Consider the following 17,308-nt stretch of genomic DNA (forward strand, 5'->3'; position numbering starts at 1 on the left):
AATTTGCTTTGTCAGAAAGTGTAAGCTGCCTAGCTTGCCTGGTGGTGCATACCTGTAATCCCAGTGACTCAGAAGGCCGAGGCAGGAGGATTGCTAGTTTGAGGCCACCCTCAGCAATTTAGCGAGACCTTCAGCAATTTAGACCCTGTCTCAAAAAGTAAGAAGGCCTGGACATATGATATAGCTCAGTGGTAAATTCCCCCGTGGGTTCAATCCCCAGGATCCCTTCCCCACAAAATATGAAAGCTGAGAAAGCTGAGTTAGATGTATGTCAAGGATTTAGTCACTTAGTGGGGAAATTTACTCTCTTTTACTCACTTTTTGCCATACTCTTATTTTTTAGAAGCAAGTCACATACAAGGGAAAGAGATTATACAAGGGCCGGACACTTGGAGCAGGGATCACTGGGAACCATTTGAAATTTACCTACCACACAATGTTTGTATAAATCTAGATTGATCAGTTCATTTTTCTGGAAAGATAAAAGGGACAAGAAAAGACGTAAGCTTTCCCTCCTGTTATGTACTTAAGCTAACAGGGGTGGGGGGGGATGCTATTCCTACAAATTTTTACAACAGTCTTTCCCATGGGTTTCCTGTTAAAATACATTAACAAGTATCCTTCTCCAAAATAGGCGGGCTTCATCAACAGTGAAAATCTGCCAAGACATGGAACCCTTCCCTAGCCGGACACAGTGGCACACACTTGTAATCCCAGTTGACTCAGGAAACTGAGACAGGAGAATCCCAAGTTCCAGCCTGCCTTGGCAAATTAGTAAATAAGATACATTAAAAAATTAAAAGGACTGGGGTATAGCTCTGTGGCCGAGTGCCCCTGGGTTAAAAATTCTTAGTACTGCAAAACAAAACAAACAAACAAACTTTCCTCTTTCCTGCTCAGCAAATACCAAAGAATTATTTCAACACCCAAAGCAGTCTTACTTAACCCACTGCCACACATTCTGGCCTTGAACTTGAGGGATCACCAGAAGCTCAAAACCAATATTTTGTTTATTTATTTATTTATTGTGCTAGTGATGGAACCCACAGCCTTGCTCATGCTAGGCAAATGCTCGGTCACTGAGCTAAAACCCCAGCCTTGTGCCCAAAATTTTAGTAGTACCTTGCTTAGTCTTTAAACTTTCAATTGCCAGCTTTCACCACGAGCCTTAACTGAGGTCTCTTGCATATCTGTTTGTTTCCTGGCCACACATTCAGAAGTTTGTGCATTTCAACTTCATCATTAACTTTTTTTCCCATTTATTTTTTAGTTGTAGGTGGACATAATACCTTTATTTTATTTTTATATGATGCTAAGGATTGAACCCAGTGCTTCATACATTTGAGGCAAGCGCTCTACCTCAGAGCTACAACCCCAGCCCATCATTAATTTTTCTATTCACTTCACTTGCAATTTTCCTCACAGATTGATTCATGCTTCTCTCTCTCTCTCTCTCTCTCTCTCCCCTCCTCAAAATTTTGAGCCAGACATGGTGGTACACACCTGTAATCCCGCAACTGGGGAGGCTGAGGCAGGAGGATTGCAAGTTTGAGGCTAGTTTCCATAACTTATTGAGACACTCAGAAACTTAGCAAGACCCTGTCTCAAAATAAAAAAAAAAAAAAAAAGAAGAAGGAGGGATGGGGATATAACTTAGTGGTAGAGAACCCTGAGTTCAATCCCCATTAACTCCTTTCCAAAACAATAAAGATTGAAAATAACTGAAATATCACACAAGGACATATGCATAAACCATAGGTGTAGTATATGACTACAAACCTAATGCATACGCAGAAAACGATAATTTTGAGTCATACGAGATGAAAAAGTTGTAGAGATTTATTGTACAACATTGTGCTTATAATTAACAATACTGCACTGTACACTTAAAAATCTGTCCATAGTGGGCTGGGGTTGTGGCTCAATGATAAAGCATGTGCTTAGAGTGTATGAATCCTCATTACCCTCCCCCCAAAAAATTGGTTATAAGGATAGACCTCACATTATGTGTTTTTTTCCTAATGTGTGTGCATTGTAGGAGCAGGACACAGCAGGGAACAAGTCAGCAGGGCTATGCTAAGTCTTTGATTTGGGCTTTTTGTTTGTTTGCTTTTGGTACTGAGGATTGAACCCAGGGTTGCTTAACCACTGAGCAATATCCCCAGCCCATTTTATCTTTTATTTTGAGACAGGTCTTGCTAAGTTGCTGAGGCTGGCTTTGATCCTCCTGCCTCAGCCTCCTGAGCCCCTGGGATCATAGGTATGCGTTACCATGCCCAGCTGAGTCTTTAATTTGGAAAACAAATTCATAAAAGAGAGGAGAAATAGAACATTGCTAAATCTCAGAAAACCAACATCTCCTCCCTGCCCATCCTTTCCTGATCATTCCCTCAGCTAACCAGGAATAATTACTTGTTTGTTTTTATAGTTTATTCAGCCTGTCTGTTTTTGACACCTACACAATTATTAAGCCATCATATATGCATATGTGCCCATTTCTTTGGCTTCCCCTTATGTTCATAAAAATCACTCATGTTACCATATGTGCCTGTGGTGTATTCAGTTGCATTACATTACTGTTTATTTATGCTACCATAAATGGACATTTGGGTTAACTTTTGTGTGAGCTCTTAGGAACAGCACCATTCCAACCCTTTTTTTTTTTTTTTTGTACTAGGGATTGAACTCAGGGGCACTTGACCACTGCCGCAGTCCGGCTGCAGCAAAATAACCGGGGGGTGACGAACAACTTGTGAACGTTGATACAGCAGGAGTGGGAGCCGTTTATTGCAGGACAGGAGCAGTATTTATACATTCCACAGAGCTTATCTAATTAGCATAAACTAGATACATCAGTCAACCAATAAGGAATCTCTACACTTAATGGCTCACTTTTGTTACTTCTCAAACCACTCCCTCTGGCATTTTGCCAGGCACCATCCAGACTTGTTTACCAACTCTAACATTCCCCTGGTAAAATGCCAGGTGTTATTTTGACTTGTTTACAGACTCTAACAGACCACCAAGCCACATCCCAGCCCTATTTTGTATTTTATTTAGAGACAGGGTCTCACTGAGTTGCTTAGTGCCTCACCATTGCTGAGGCTGGCTTGGAACTCACCATCCTCCTGTCTTAGCCTCCGGGTCCGCTGGGATTTCAGGAGTGTGCCACCCTGCCCGGCCCAAACCTTTTTTAAACTTCCTAAAGTGTGTCAGCAAGTTTCTGTGAAATAGAAATACTGGGTCATATGGTTCAATGAAGCTTCAGTTTCATCAGATAAAGTCAAAGTGTTAGATTTTAGTCAAACATAGCATGTATGAGGCCCTGGGTTCAATCCTCAGTACCACAAAAACAAACAACAACAACAAAAAAAGATTGTGAACCAAATATCCACTGTCATTCCTTGTTTGACCTTCAGACTTCTTCCTAAGGATTTTTTAAAAAAATACACACACACACACACACACATGCATATATATAAATATTGAGACAGGGTCTCACTGAATTGTTGAGTCTGGCCTTGAACTTGTGATCATCCTTCAAGCCTCCCAAATCACTGGGATTACAGGTGTGTGCCACTGTGTCCAGCCTATTTTATATTTTTATTGTGGTGCTTGGGATTGAACCCAGGGGCATTTTACCACTAAGCTACATTCCCTGCTCTATTTTATATTTTACTTTGAGACAGGTTCTCATTATGTTGCCTAGACTGGTCTCAAACTCGTGCTTCTCCTGCCTCAGGCTCCTAAGTACCTGAAATTACAGACATGTATCATTGCATCTGGTCTAATGACTTTTAGCTTATGTATAACCTCTGCATTTTCTTTATATTTTGAAACTTTGAAAAATTTATTTGCCAGGCATGGTGGCTCATGCCTGTAAATCTTAGATTTGGGAGGCTGAAGCAAGAGTATCACGAGTTCAAGGCTAGCTTCAGCAACATAGTAAGGTCCTAAGTTAGCAAGATCCTGTCTCAAAACAAAAAATAAAAAGGGCTGTGGATGGGGGAATATGGCTCAGTGGTTAAGCACCATTGGGTTCAATCCCCTGTACTAAAAAAAAGAAAGAAAAAGAAAATTTAAACTTACTAAGTAAAAACACAACAAAATACAGATTAATAATAAAATAGCAGAGACTAAAATCATCCTTAGGACCAATATGTGCCTGTTTGTGCAAGTACAATAGTAATGCTTTATGATGAAGCATACTTTTTTAAAAAGACAAAATACTTTTATTTTATTTATTTATTTTTATGCAGTGCTGAGGATTGAACCCAGTGCCTCACATGTGCCAGGCAAGCACTCTACCGCTGAGCCCCAGCCCCTGCCCAAATTTTATATAAACTTAAAATGACTAAAAAAATCTACTGCTGGGTCTCTTGGTACATCCCTATAATCCTAACTACTCAGGGAGTTAAGGAGGATGGATCACCAGTTCAAGGCTAGCTTGGACAACTTATCAAGATTGTATCTCAAAATTAAAAATTAAAGGGCTGGGGTTTTGCTCAGTGGCACAGCATTTGCCTAGCACATGTGAGGCCCTGGATTTGAGCTTTACCACTACATATAAACAAACAAATGAACTAAAGGCATTCTGTCTGTATACAACTACATTTTTTTTTTTTAATTAAAAATGAAAAGAGCTGAGAATATAGCTAAGTGGTGGAGCCCTTGTAAGGCCCTGGGTTTAATTCCAGTACCACCATAAAAAAGAAAGAAAAAAAAATCCACAAATTAAAATTGCAGAGTATTTTCCATATGATAATAAAGAAATATCTACTTGAAAGAACTTACTATTTACTTGTTTCCTTCCTTCCTTCCTGTACTGGGGATTGAACTCAGGGACACTCTACTGAGCCATATCCCCAGTATTTTTTATTTTTATTTTGCAACAGATCTCACTAAATTGCCTATGTTGACCTCAAATTTGTGCCAACACACCTGGATTGTTATAGTTCTTTTTTTTCTTTTTAGGTACCACAGATTGAACTCAGGGGCACTCGAGCACTGAGCCTCATCCCCAGCCCTATTCTGTATTTTATTTAGAGACAGGGTCTCACTGAGTTGCTTAGCACCTCATCGTTGCTGAGGCTGGCTTTGAACTTGTGATCCTCCTGCCTTAGCCTTCCAAGATGCTGGGATTGCAGGTGTGTGCCAAGGCACCCAGCTTGTTATATTTCTCTTTTTGTTTTTTCTTTTTGGTACCAGGGATTGAAACTGGGGTGCTTAACCAGTGAGCCATATCCCCAGCTAAGCCTTTTTTATATTTTATTAAGAGACAGGGTCTCGCTGAGTTGCTAAATGCCTCACTAACCTGCTGAGAGCTGGCTTTCAACTCATGATTCTCCTGCCTCAGCCTCTGGAGTTGCTGGGATTACAGGCATGGGACACTGTGCCCAGTTCTTGTTTTATTTCTTTATATAATAACTGGCTAATGTATCTTCTATTTTCTTCTAAGTATTCATAAAAAATGACAGATTTTACTATGTGACTTTCAAACTGGCAGTTCCCAATTACTTCCAAATATATCTTTTGTCTATAACAATAATAAATTAAATAGATAATGCAAGACAATGAAGGGAAAGGGCAACCTAAAATGGATACATTCCTGTTTCTTTAACAACAACAAACTAGTTGTTATTTCATATTTACATAACCCTATGTACATTCCTATTTGTTTTTCTTCTGATCATCTTCCACAAATTGCTGAGTGGGCAAAATCAGGAGCCAGAAGATATTCACAAATTTCAATACTCTGTAACACAAATTAGAAGGAAGCTTTGAGGAATCAGTTACAATTAACACCTTTAGTTTGTGCAATTAATTATTTATCTCATGCTTTGTTAAAATGAAGAGTAAGTTTAGCACAGTGGGTAGGTACATGCCTATAATTCCAGCTACTTGAAAAGCTGAGGCAGGATTCTGAGGCCAGCCTGCGCAATTTAGAAGACCTGTCTCAAAATAAAAATTGCTTCTTGGCCTTTTGGCTAAGATCAAGTGTAATATGTGATCAAAATAAAATAAAAAAGGCTGGGGATTAGTGGTAGAGAATCTGCCTAGAATTTGAGAGGCCCTGGGTTTCATCTTCATTACCACACACACACACAAAAAAAAAAAGAATGAAATCAATCAATAAGTAAATAAATAAATAAAAGGTGAAATTTAGTTTTTAGTTTGCTTCTTAGAACTCATCATTAACTATGATTGCCCTTGGTTAATCATGAACAAACAACACAGTAGAAAGTTTTATATATATATATATGTATATATATATATATATATGTGTGTGTGTGTGTGTAATTTTTTTAAAAAACTGATGGTAATGAGGACACATCCCTAACTCTTTTTATTTTTTATTTTAAGACAGGATCTTGGTAAATTGCCCAGGCTGGCCTCAACCCTGCATTCTCCTGTCTTAGTTTATTCAGGCATTAGGATGTGACAGCATGCCCAGCAAAAAGCAATTCATTTTAATGTTATCCAGTCATATCAATGTATTCTAAAATAAGAAGTCATGAGGAAAATCTTTACTACTTAGAATTTTTTTATTTTATTTTAAAAAACTTTTGACCCGGGAATTGAACCCAGTGGTGCTTTACTGAGCCACACCCCCTTCCCTTTACTTAGTGTTTGAGATAGGATCCCACTAATTTGCTTAGGTTCTAGCTAAACTGCTGAGGCTGGCCTTTCCATCCTCCTGCTCGAGCCTCCCCAGTTGCTAGGGTTATAAATAAATTGCTGGGATAAACGGGATGCGCCACTACAGTGGACTGCTAGAATTTTTGTTTTGTCCTGTATTCTTGCTAGAATTTTTGGAGTGGAGTTAGTTTGCTTTCTTTTCTTTCCTTCTTCTCCCTCCTCTCTCTCTTTTGGTGGTGCTGGGGGGGGGGGTGTGCTTGCTGGGCGAGCGTTTTACTATGAAGCTACAACCCCATCTATTTTTTAAAAGATGGGACTAAAAATGACGAGAGTGAAGATAAAGGTAAACGCGGGAGAGGCGGTGGTTGTTTCCAGGTTTGAGAAATTTCACAGAATCGTCACATTAAGTTGCAAGAGACCTAAGCTTAGCCTCCCTTTACAGATCCCAAAAGCCTTTTTGTGCTTTGGGTCGATGTTTTCTTTGTAAGCCCCAGAAGGGGTCTGTGATTGTCCAGGGGTCACACATCTAGACTAAGCCTATACTGGAAGGAGTTGACTTATGGGTTGAATCTTAAGGATGAGAGTGCCCTGGGCTCGGAGACCAGCGCTTTTCGATCTTCAGATCCCAGGGACCAGCTAAGAAAGGTGCCGTCTCCGCCTGGAGACAGCCTTCTCTTACCTCCTTTCCTTCACTTCACCTCAACCCAGCGCCCACACCGTAGCTCTCGCCTTCATCCCGGCACCACCGTCTCCGGCGCTCAGCTTTCACTCAGGCGGCCTCCCTCAGACAGGAGTCTCTTCCCGGTCCCTTCCATCCGTCCTCGGGATCTCTGCGTCGTCCTCCCTCTCTCTGAGGGTCTATCATCAATATCCTCCGTAAAATTTTGGACGCTTGTCTCAACCTTCAGATCTTTTCTTTCAGGCGCAGCCTCCAGTCCGTGGGTCTCCCTCAGCTCCTTCCCTTGGTCTGTGGGGCCCCCTCTCTAGTCTGCAAGGTCTGTGGGGCCCTTTTCTCAGTCTGCGGGGACCCCTCTCTCTGTCTGAGGGATCGCCCTCATTAGATCTTCTGGGTCCCTTCCAGCAGCGAGATTACCTCAAACCCTGCGCGTCGGATCCCTGCACTCTCTTCACCTCCGCAGTTACCTCTGCGCAGCTTGCTCGCTCCCGCGCCGGGACAGAGCGCGCACGCAGGGCGGCGGCGACAGCACGTGGTCGCGCGCGCAGCGTGCGCGGTGACGTCAGTGCGCTGGCGGCGGCGGCGGCGGCGGCAGGGCTGTTTGTTCTGCTCTCCGCAGCCGAGGAGCCGAAGCAGTAGCAGTGGCGGCAGCGGCGGCGGCGGCAGCTGCCGGCGGTGCCTGCGGGCGAGCTGGGCCTGTGAGTGCAGCGGAGCGGTGGGCGCGGCGGGCGGGCCCCGGCGCCGCGCAGGCAGCCCAGGAGAGAGGGGGCGGCGGCAGCGGACGGCCGGCGGGGGCGGCGTGCGGCCTAGAGTCTCAGGTAAGGACCGGTGCCCTTCGGGGCGACGGGCGCCCAGGGCGGGCAGCGGGGGTCCACGGCGCGTCCCGCGTAACCTGCATTGCGTAATGGGGCCGGTGCGGCACCACCTACGCCATCGGCGCGGCGCGGGGGCGGGGAGGCTGGGGCTACGCGGGTTTGGGCCTGTGGGCCTCCCGCGCCGCTCTCGCCGGGTCGGGTCCGCTGCACCCGTGGCTTCGGGGTGGTCGGGTGGCTTGCCGGCGTCCCACCTTTGGCGCCGTGGCCCCAGACTCAGTTCGACCGGAGGGGCAGGCTTGCAGGCGAGGGGCGCGGGCGCCGCGGCGGGGCGGGCGGCCGGGGGCGGGCGGGGGGCGGGCCGAGGCGCCCGGCACTTCCTGCCGCCGCCATTTTGTCAAGTGAGGAGGAGGAGGAGGAGGAGGAAGCGGCCGCCGCGGGGTCCGCGGCGCGCCGGGCCGGGGTAAGTCCGGGCCCGGCGTGGTGGCCGCGGGCGCCTCTGTACCAGGCTGAGACACTCCGGAGCCGTCAGGGCCTTGGCGCTCACGTGGGCTTTGTACGGCGCGCTCTTCCGGCACCTGGGTTCTTCTGCCCGGACTGGGGCAGCTCGCCCCCGCCCCGTATTCTTACCTTATGAGACGTCACCCTTGGCTCTGTCGAGAACCAGGCAGGTTTCCTCTGGAGGGAGGGGGCTGCCATCTCACGCCTGTCCGAAGACAACCCCCAGGGGATGGGAGAGGTGACTTGGGCGAGCCAGGCTCTCCTGACCCACCCATCCCCAGCTTGGCAGCCCCTCGCTGGGCGCTTTGTTTTGTTGGGTCGGTCTAACTGGCGTCCTTGCCTTGGCCTCCTGTTTGAGGTGTTGTATGTGTGTGTTCTGGTTTGGGGTGGGAATGTGGGGGAGTTGTGATTCAGCGAAATAAAATGATCCACCCTGCACGCGCACACACGGAAATAGCACAACTTCGTTCTCCTGTGATGCCCCCAAAGCTCGGCCTTGGATGAAGATGGGAAATCCCACTTTGGGTGTAGTGGACGGTGTAAATACTTATGTTCAGGCCCGTGGATGAGTCATGTGCTTCTGCTGAGTGGCTGACCTCCCTTTTACTGAAGAAAACGCTTTGTTTTTGAATTGTTGTTTTAATCTGCTTGCTTATTTGTTTGTTTATGCAACCTGGTAAGGTTTATCGTCTTGGTTCTTGGGTTCATTTTTGTGTTTATATGTTGGTTACAAGTGACGTCTTGTACTCTGTGCCTTGTAAGAATCGGAAATGTTTTTTGAGAAGGCTCTTCTAAGTCCTTAGTTACCAAAAAATCAAGCTGCAGTGTGTCTCTAATCCAGTGACTTTTTGGTGCTGGAATTATGTTTGGGAGATTTTTATGAGTAGAACTGTTAAGTTTCCAAAATTGTTAGCCCTGGGAATTTGTAGATCTTGGAAGTTGTAAAGAAAGTTATATTCAAAAGAATTTATGAATGTGTTTCCAATTTCAAGGCAATCTTGTATGCCACAGTCTGTTTTATGACTTTGACAATAATTTAATGAACATTCCTTTAGGATAAATTTGGATAGGAGTTATCTTTTCACCAAGACATGGTAGGTAGCCAACCCCTTCCCCCCAAAAAAAACTTTGGGGAAAAGTGAACCTCTAAGATGATTTCCATTGATCAAATTGAGATGGAAAAGCCTAATCTGGAACTTACATACATTGCTGCTCTTATCCTCCATAACTCTTAACTTGGGTAGGCGTGGAAAGTATCCAGAAGCTCAGGCTGGAGTAAAGTTGTCTATAAACCTCTTAAGATGATTTTAGATGGTTTCAACTGAAAGATTCCACCTCCTTGTAACTTGCCAGCATCTCATACATGTAGATTGCTGAAAATTAAAGGAATTTTGCATTCTGAGAAATTAGAACCATGAGAGTGGTTAAGGATAGTTTGGGGTTTCTATATTCCTAGCTTGGAGAACAACAAGGCAAAAAAAAAAAAAGAAAGAAAGAAGAAAGGTTAGGCCTCTTTAGTAAAATTTCCACTAAATTATTGAATTGTTTAAAGGAATTTAGACTTTGTTTCCAAAAGTTACCTTTTTGAGCCAGTTTTTGTGATCTTTGTACTAAATTTACCTTTTTTTGGAGGTGGGGGAGAATGCAATATTTTCACATTACACAATTCAGGTTATTGAATGACTTGAGATCCACAGATTCTGGAGAGATTTGAAGTTTGTTTTTTAAGCAAAAACTGTTTGATGCCTCAGCAATTTGAATCCTGGGCTATTAAATGAGCTTCCTACAACCCACTGTCATGGTCTGTCAAGATTGTATGGATGTCAGTTATTTTGATTTCTAATTTTGATTAATCTTGTAAAGTAGACCATGTTGGTCTTAATAAAAGGAGAGAAAAGCTGCTACTAATGTTTCATAAATCTTTGTGTTTAGAAAAGACTGGACATTTACTAGGTGAATTGTGGGGGATTCCTTATTGATGCTAACATAAGACATGTTTGTAAAAACAAAGTGTCCTTAAGCTACTTAAAAATAAATAAATAAATTTGGGCTGGGATTGTGGCTCAGCGGTAGAGCACTGGCCTAGCATGGGCACGACCCGGGTTCGATTCTCAGCACCACATAAAAATAAAGGCATTGTGTTGTGTCCAGCTACAAAAAGATATATTCTCTCTCAAAAAATAAATAAATAAGTTCCGTGAAGGCATAGTTTTTTGTTTATCATTCTTTCTGTTTGTTGTGTACTCAATGCTTAGAAGATGATCTTAAATTCTTGAGTGAATAAGCTAAGAGATAATTGAACAAGTATTTGGCATGTCCATATTACAAAATGCAAGTAATTCCTTTAAAAATATTGTTAGTGGACATAATTGATCAATAGTGACTAATAAGGAATATGAGCTTTAAAATAACATTGAGGTCCCTAGGTATTTCTGTAGACTTAATGTGAGCAGTGTGGCATGCAGTTGCTTTTATGTACTGACTATTGTACATTTCTCATTCGGCTATTTAATTATTTATTTGTTTGTTTTTGTTGTGGGAACAAACCCAGGGCCTCACACATCCTAGGAAAGCACTCAACTATAGAGTGAAGCCCTCCATTTAGCAATTTGAAATGTGTAATGAGTGAATTTGGATTGTAGTTCAACCCAGGCATGTATGGATAGAATTTCTTAATGTGAATCCCATGTTGTCACTAAAAACATGATCACTTTAAAAACAAAAAAAAGCACATTCTTTTTAATATATGATTTGTGGGTATTCAGTGAGCTCATCTATATAATAACTAGACTTTTACTGTGTGCAAGACAATGTTTTTGTATAATAACATTGTTTTGATAAGTATAGTTTTTTTTAAGTGTGTTCATCAACCAATGTTTATTGGATATCAATTATATGTAATTTGAGGATCACACTGTTATTGTAAAAAAATCCTTTCAGACATCTTTTTGTATGGGTTTTTCTTTTTTCTTTCTTTCTTTAGGTGGGGTACTGAGTATTGAATCCAGAGGTGCTTTACCACAGAGCTACATTAGAGCTGTGTCAGTCTCCCCTCCCCTCCCCCCGCCCCCCACCCAGACAGGGTCTCAATTAAATTGTTGAGGGTCTGCAAAGTTGCACAGGCTGCCCTCAAACTTAAGATCTTCCTGCCTCAGCTTCTAGAGGGAGCAAATTTCGGGAAGGGATTACAGGTTTTGCCACTGAGTGCCTGGTTTCTTTCTGTGTTTTTAATAATGACTTTGAGATAATTCTCACACATGACAAAATTACGAGCACTTAGCATATTCACAGAATTGTGCATCCATCATTATAATCAATTTTAGGAGAGTTCCATCTCCCCTAAAAGAAACCCTATATCTGTGTAGCAGTCACTCCCCCTCAACCCTGGAAACCACTAATCTATAATTTTTTTTTTTAGATTTGCTTTTTTGGGGGATATTTTAGTAGTATGGATTCTTTCACTCAAAATGTTTTCAAAGGTTCGATATTTGTAGTGTGAATCAGTACTACATCCCTTTTTGATATTCCATTATATGGATGTAATACATTTTATTTCTATATATTAATCAGTGGTGGAATTTGGGTTGTTTCCACTTTTTGTTGTGAATGATACTGCTATAAATGTTTGTGCACAAGTATTTGTGTGACATGTATGAACTTTCTTGGAGCAGCTGTCTAGGAATGGAATTGTTTAGGTCACATAGTAATTGTGCTGAACCTTTTTAAGGATGGATGCACAGTGTCTTTAACTCATTCACTTTCTAGAGCTTTTAACAGAAGTGTCAAAAGCTTTATGGAATGCAGTGTAAACATTTAAATGAATGAGGAAATGGAAGTACAAGAAGGTCAGCATGTTGACATGTTGTACTGAGGTCTGCATGATTTGATCCTTATTTGATTTTAACTTGTCTGTGCTTACAGAACAATTTGAAATGCTGGCATATAAAATCAGTTTGGCTGAGCGCCATGGCGCACACCTGTAATCCCAGCAGCTCAGGAGACTGAGACGGGGGATCTTGAGTTCAAAGCCAGCCTCAGCAACGGCAAGGCACTAAGCAACTCAGTGAGACCCTGTCTCTAATTGGGCTGGGAATGTGGCTCAGTGGTTGAGTGCCCTTCAGTTCAATCCTTGGTATCCCAAAAAGTAAGTTAAAAAAATAATAAAACAGTTTGAAGGATGTACTCCAATCTTGACCAACTGCTGTTACTGTATAGATTGATTTTAATATTAAATTTTTTTTTTTTTTTTTAAGTCTAAACAGGCTGCCTACCTTTTACTAAAATCACATCCATGGGTCTGGAGATATAGCTCAGTTGTTAGAGTGCTTGCCTCGCATTTACAAGGCCCTGGGTTCAATCCCCAGTACCCCCTCCCACCCAATACACAGACATACATCCATATGTATAAGTCATAAAATGTAGTTCATTCTGAAGAAATAGATGATGAGTTCAGTGTCAGGGTTAGGGGAAAGAGGCAATCTATCCCATTCCTTTTTTGACGGTGCTGGGATGGAATCCTAGGCCTCACCCATGCTAGGCAAGCAACTTTGTCATGCTCCTGAGCTACATCCCCAATTGTCCCCCCCTTCCCCTCCTCTCAGTGGGGAACAGAGTCTTGCTAAATTGTCCAGGCTGACCTCTAACTTTGGATCCTCCTGCCACAGCATCCTTAATAGCTGGTATTACAGGTATGTGACTGAAGTTTTTAGCATTTTTTTCCCTACAAATGACAGTTGTGTAAAAAAAAAAAATGTTATATGGGATTCTGAGAAGCAAAAGCGTTTTGGGCGCTTGATCTTTGTTCTTTCTCCTTTCTTGCCCCAAGTTGGACTTTGTTTCCTCAAATCAAGTCTCTTAACCCTGGGATAGCAGTCCAGTATTACTTGAATGTGCTAGGGAGGGTGACTGTAAAGGACTTGAGTAGCTTCTGGGCATCTAGTCCAGTCTTACTTTTGCTGTCCTGTCCCTAAGACTCTGAAACCACCTTTCTGGCACAGTCAAACCCAGTTTGATTCCTGGCCATGTTGCCCGCCTGCTGTACAATCTTTAGTTTCTAATTCAACCCTCCTTGAGTTTCATTTGCGCACCTTTCCTATGAGGGTAAAATGAGGAACTTAAAGGGCACACAGCACTAATCTTGGCACCAGTGCAGTGCCCTCTCAAGGTTAGCTACTTCCTGTCATTGCCCAGGGTGAAGAATAGAATTGGGTATGGATTTGGTACATTCCTGTAATCCCAGCAAAATCGGGAGACTGAGGCAGGAGGATCACAAATTCGAGGCCAGCCTCAGCTATTCAGCCAGGCCATAAGCAGCTTAGTGAGATCCTGTCTCAAAAGATTAAAAGGGTTGTTTTTTAGTTTGTCTTAGGTATGGGCTATTCTTTGATCTTTTCTTCGACATGTGTTGGCCTGTTTGATCCAATGTAGAAAGGCTGTGGGACCTCATGCTCACCATCCTGGATTCAATCCCCGATACAAATAATTAAGTAAATAGAAGCAGGAAGAAGATGCAAGGGATGAGAGTACAGCCATTGACAGTTAAGAATGTGTACTAGTGGATGTAAGGGTTGTTTCCAGCCACCAAAATCCTCCAGTGCCATGCCAAGGGTACTATGTCATCTTCTGAGAAAGTTGTGAGTGGAGAGCAGTGGAGGAGAGGATTTGAAAGGGGATTGCCTTTGTTTTATCTGATAATGAGGTAAATAATGGTGATAATGGGATCAGTGAAAATGAAGCAATTGAGGGCATCCACCCTGGGATGTATGTTGCAGAGTTTGGAAAAATGATCCAGCAGAAGAAGGTGATCCACTGCATCTCCTGGCCTAAAATGTAACTTATCTACTTCATGAAAACCTAGTTATCTAAACAAAGGTATTGGACAGGGATCCAGAGGTGCTGGTGAACTGAAGTTTTTCCAGAGATAGGCACAACATCTCTCCATACCTTCCTCACCTTCCTTGGCTTTGATTTAAATTATATTGAAATGTAGGCTTGGTAAAAGTATTCTGGTCCTCAGGAAGGCATGTGCCACCATGATCTCCTGAGAAGGGTTTCATATGGTGAACCAGGCAGCTAGATAGATGGGCTAGGGAAGTGGAGTTCCTGGCTGGGAGACTGGGGGCCTGCTACTGGACTTTGAGTCTTTTGACCAGACCAGAAGAACCAGTTGATGCTAGTCACTATTACTAGGGCCTTCGGGATCCAGTTCCTTAAGGGATACCTTTTGTTTTTGTGAAATATAATTAGAAGTTTATATTTCTTTCAGAAGTTGGTCAGATAATCTGAGCATTAATTTAATAGAATTTGAATAAATGTTCCTATGTGTTCTGTTTCATTTGTGACATAAATTAAAACCTTTTTTTTTTTGTCTTAGGTATGGGCTGTTCTGTGATCTTTTCTTTGACTTGTGTTGGCCTGTTTGATCCAGTGTAGAAAGGCTGTGGGACCTCATGCTGTGGCAAGCAGGTTTGGTTAGCCTTGGGTGGAACTGTATAAGAAAGGGAGAACTGTGAAATCCCCTGCCCAGCCCCACCCCTTTGTTCTTGACCTTCAGAAAGTTACATAATCTCATAAGCCTCAGTTCTCTTTTGTAAAATTGGGTCAGTATTCCTCAGCATTGACAGTGGACAAAGGTGGCATCATGTGAGTAAGATTCCTTGGGGTAGAAAAGGTGGAGATCAGGAATGCTTTCTGAAGGATTATGAGAACAGTTGTTCAGGCCTTTCCTATTTTGCAGTTGCCACACTCTGTCTTGATTTCAGCTGAAGGTTGAAATTCCTTTTTTTTTTTTTTTTTTTTTTCCTTTTCATTTTTCCTCCTTTCTACAACTGCCCCACCCTTTGGCAGTATCAGGAGTTGAACTCAGGGGCACACACTATCACTGGGCCACATTTCCATCCCCACTTTGTTGTTGTTGTTTTGTTTTTGTTTCTAGTTGCAGTTTTGTCAAGAGACACTATAGCACACTGTGGAGTCAGTGCCAGGGGAGAGGTGTTGGGCTTGGTATTATGCAATTTCCAGAAATTACCAATTAGTAATTCTCCTGTCCTTGTGTAGGGCTGCTGTCCCTAGTTTTCCTGCTTCAGGGAATAATACATACATGCCTGTGGGCAGATTGACCTATGAGGTTATGTTGTTTGTGTAAGAGAATAAGAAGATGGTGTGTTTAATTTGGGCACTTTACACCTGAAACATTTTCCATGCAGTTTGAGGACACATGTTGTGTTCATTATTTTGAGGGTTGAAACCAGCTAGAATGTGGAACCTTTCAGTACAGCCTGAAAGTATAGGCAGCCACACTTTGACCAGGGCAGACCTCACCTGCTGTGTAGTTTTGGACTATCACCCACCTTTTATTTTTTTAATTGTTATTTTAACTGGGGCTTGAATGGGTGCTCTCCCACTGAGCTACATTCCCAGTCCTTTTTTGTTTTGAAAAGAGTCTCCTTAAATTACAGAGGCTGGCTTCAAACAACTTCTTCTGCTTCAGCCTCCCGAGTTGCTAGGATTATAAGGCATGCACCATGGCATGTGGTTCCAAGTCTGTTTCTTTCATTTAAAGTGTATTAAATAGGTATGAGTTCTTAAATAGGTATGAGTTCTAGAGAACTCGGACTGGAATCTGGGTTTTAAGGAAAAGTAATTCTTTGTATCTGGGTTTTTCAAATCAGGTCATACAGTGGATTTAATGGGTTGCAATCACTGTTTAGGGGAAAGAGAAATGTCAGTGAATGACACATTTCAAGTTTTAATTCATAAAATCTTTGTTCCATCTTATGTACATGATTACTATGGGTCATGTCAGGAATGTAAATGACATTTTTTGTTGTTACTGTGTGGTGATTGTGAGTAGATTGGTTTGGTTTTTCTTCTTTTAAGCCCTTTGTATTCCATTTTTTAACATTCCACCTAAGAGTAGCTGTCTAATATGTTTTTTAGTAGCTGGTGAAATGCATAAGTCTTTTATTTTTTTCCTTGTGCCCACTGATTTCTAAAACCTTTGTTGGAGATGAGGAGGGGTTTGAGGAAGTATGTAGTGGTGAAGGTCTAGTTAGTGTTTTGAAATAATAAGTATAGTGTTGGGATGTAGCTCAGTGGCAAAGGGTCTGTCTTGCATTTGCAAAGCCCTGGGTTTGACCCCGCAGTTCCGAAAAAGACAAAAAAAAATGTTCTGTTAGAAAATGGCTGTTAGGTCTCTTTCAGAAATGTTACAGCAAAAGGAAATTTACTGGCTGATGTGACCAGGGAGTTTGAAGTCAGGCTCAGACACAGCTGAATCCAAGGGTTCAGATGATGGCTTCAGAACTTGTTCTTTCTCTGATATTCTGACTTAAGGTTAAGATTGCCCGGGGGCTGGGATTGTGGCTCAGTGGTAGAGTGCTTGCCTAGCATGCATGAGGCAACTGAGTTCGAGCATTAGTACCACGTAAATGTAAAATAAAGATAATTTGTTCACCTGAAACTAAAATATATAAGAATGCCCATTCTTCCACTCTTATGGCAGAGGACTCAGGGTTGGATCGTTGCCCATCCCTGTCATGTACAGAATGGGAGTGCTGAACCATCTTGCCTCCAGTGTGGTACCTTTGACCAGTCTCTCATCCATTCACTCATCTCAAGTAGTAGTTCCAGCTGCATCTTGCTCATCATTATGAAGTATCCCAGATGGGATGCTTGTTCA

At 42.5% G+C, this 17,308-nt stretch overlaps 1 protein-coding gene and 1 long non-coding RNA gene across 6 annotated transcripts in view; one reads left to right on the plus strand and one right to left on the minus strand.

Annotated features, from left to right (window-relative positions):
- The window catches only part of LOC124087920 (uncharacterized), a 22,098-nt gene extending 14,217 nt beyond the window's left edge, over window positions 1-7,881 (minus strand). The window contains exon 1 of one of the 2 annotated variants that reach the window (XR_009226071.1): window positions 7,319-7,881. This is a non-coding gene — a long non-coding RNA (uncharacterized LOC124087920). The remainder of the gene's footprint in view (window positions 1-7,318) is intronic. The other variant, XR_006850222.2, reaches the window with a different exon arrangement.
- Window positions 7,882-7,915: 34 nt separating this feature from the next.
- The window catches only part of Brd4 (bromodomain containing 4), an 84,282-nt gene continuing 74,889 nt past the window's right edge, over window positions 7,916-17,308 (plus strand). Inside the window, exon 1 of one of the 4 annotated variants that reach the window (XM_046437104.2) lies at window positions 7,916-8,133. The gene's annotated coding sequence lies outside the window, so the exon portion shown is untranslated. The other 3 variants (XM_058576784.1, XM_046437105.1, XM_046437103.2) reach the window with 3 other exon arrangements.

This window comes from Marmota monax, unplaced genomic scaffold, assembly GCF_021218885.2.
Source record: "Marmota monax isolate L192 unplaced genomic scaffold, Marmota_monax_Labrador192_F-V1.1 WCK01_AAM20220418_F8-fsc00021, whole genome shotgun sequence".
NCBI lineage: Eukaryota > Metazoa > Chordata > Mammalia > Rodentia > Sciuridae > Marmota > Marmota monax.